The sequence below is a fragment of the Galeopterus variegatus genome, unplaced genomic scaffold, assembly GCF_000696425.1.
Source record: "Galeopterus variegatus unplaced genomic scaffold, G_variegatus-3.0.2 Scaffold1276, whole genome shotgun sequence".
Lineage (NCBI taxonomy): Eukaryota > Metazoa > Chordata > Mammalia > Dermoptera > Cynocephalidae > Galeopterus > Galeopterus variegatus.
Window position 1 is genome coordinate 357,961 of NW_007727387.1, and position 2,683 is coordinate 360,643.

Sequence of the window (2,683 nt, forward strand, 5' to 3'; positions counted from 1 at the left end):
CACAGCATGTGACAGCTGAACCCCTATAAGGAATGGACTGAAACTCAACAGTGGAAGCTCTTAGATGGCTCACATAGTGCTCTTTGTGCCATCAACCAAGTTTCCAGGGCTTTCTGGGTCCCACCTGCCCTGGGGGCCATAGCCTCCAGCCCCACACGAGCCCTCCCTGTCACTCCAGCTGCCCCCCACCCCCAAGCTCAGCTGACAGCTATGAGCTGAGTCCTAAGAACCCAGTCACCAGGCCTGCAGAGAACTCCAAGATTGGATTTGACCGCATTAAATGCAGCCAAGCAGGGCACGTTTGGGGAGGAATAAACTCTTCATATGAAAATCCTGATGAAATTTGTTTAGCATAAAATCAAATCTCTCTAGGCCAAAATCAGTTTTGCTTTAGTAAGTTTTTGGGTACACATCACATGCCCAGATCAGGGTGTGTATGGTGTGCGTGTGTGTGTGTGTGTGTGTGTGTGTGTGTGTGTGTGTGTGTGTGTGTGTGTGTGTGTGTGTGTGTGTGTGTGTGTGTGTGTGTGTGTGTGTGTGTGTGTGTGTGTGTGTGTGTGTGTGTGTGTGTGTGTGTGTGTGTGTGTGTGTGTGTGCTCACACGTGAATGTGTTGTTTTCAATTTTCCTCTTATGGGATGCTGCCTGAAGCACATTCATAACTTCCTTAGTAAACAGGATAACCCTCCAAACTGCCTCCTTCCCCCATCCCTGGAGGCTCAGAGAACACCATGGTGCCCTGAGCTGCTTCACTGCCATTTGCCAGAAATGCGTGATAATAAATACACACTCCTACAATGACTGGGAAGCGAATGTGCCACCAACATTGTGCAACGCACACTCTGTAGCCTGCGGTCTTTGCCCAGGCATTAGGCACCAATGGGTTCTCACCATCATGGGTGTGATGATTTTACATTCATTCATTCACTAGCATTGCACAAGGATCCACTGAGTGCCTGTTCCTTGCCAGGCTGGGAGCCCCATGGAGGGAGACGGAGTTTGGTTATGCTTGAAACATAACCTCTGTGAGTCTATGGCTGTCAGGGGTCACACAGACCCTCTAACTGTGCCACTTTACATATAGGGAAACTAGGATCCAGAGAAGGTAAGGGGCTGGTCTAAGGCCAAGCAGCAGATCAGTGGTAGGACCTGGTCATGGCTCATGTCTGGAGAACCCCCTCTGCAGTACATGTGGCCTTGTGTTCTTCAGGGGGGCCATGGGCAGAGGGAAGTCTGACGGCCTGCCTCTAGGCCCTGGAGCCTGCGATGCTGAGAGCAGCTGCCTCTCCCCACCTCATGAGGAAACACCGAGGAAGAATGGGCTCAGATGCACTTGGATGGATGGAAAGAATACATCAGAATCTTTGGTCAGAAGAGACCAGCGTGAGTGCTTGCTGCAGCAAAGAGCTCATTACTCTCAGGAAGCAGCCAGCTTGACTGCAAAGTTCACCCTCGCTGTGAGGACAGGCCATACTCTTTATTCTTGAACCTCACCTAAGCATTAATGTCTGTGAAATGGCAGGTTGATGTACAGTCTATGGTTTTCTAACTACATAAAAATTAATGCAAAAAATGCTTGTCCATGTACCCCTTACAAGCATCTCGTGCTGCTCCTGGGATCCCTGCACCAAACTCTGGGAAACTATTCGTACCCAATGTCCTGGGGCAGGCATTGCGTTTTGTCCAGGGAGCAGATGACCCAGAAGAGGCCCCAAGTACATCTGCCCAAGCCAGGCCGGTGGGGGCAACTCTAGTCCCCACCTGCTGAGGAGCACTTTCCACTGCCCCCGAGAGGGGAGGCACTGGCCTGCGGCTCCTATTAAAGGCTGAGCCCTGTTTCAGGCCTGGCTTCCTCTCAGGAGTGGGGGAACTGAGGAACTGGCTGATCTACTTGACCTTGGGTGACTTTTGTAAAATGGGAACCATGGAACCACCTTGTAGGGTTGTTGTGAAGATCTGGGGAGAAAATGTATGAGAGGTGGGAAATCTAGTACCTGAAACTTGGGAGGTTCTCAGTAATGTAATACTTGTGATGAACACTGTCATAGCCATTGTGATGTGGTTATTAACACCCAGTCTCTGCTGGCCAGCGTCAGGGAGGGAGTGTCATCCTACTGGGTGCTCGAGACAAATGCCTCTGTGACCTCTCTGAGTGTGTTCCTTCCTCATCCCCAGTCTCTAGGGCACCTCAGCCCCAGCGAACCGTCAGAAGTTGACTCTAAAATCTCAATACCATTTAGAATCTCATAAAAGTATGAACTACTTGGGAATATCTACAACAAAAGATTCACAAGATCTGAAAACTCCAAAAACATTCTGAGGGAAAGTAAAGACCTAAATAAATGGAGATATACCGTATACAGATATACGATAGCCACGGAGCAGAAGGCCCAAAGTTGTTAAGACCATTCTTGCAAATTTGGGCTACAGATTCAACACAGCCCAATCAAACTCACGACAAGCTCTTCTGTAGAAATTGACAAACTGATTCTAAAGTTCATATGGAAATGCAAAGGACCTAGAATGACCTAGAAACTGAAAATGTTTTTTGTTTTTTTTTTTTGTCTTTTGTCTTTTTTCCGTGTCCGGCAACGGATCGCAACCCTCAGCGGTGCCCCCCGGCCCGGCCCGGGGACCCGCAGCGGGAGCGCACGCCCGGGTGAGGCCCGCGCCCCGCGCTCACC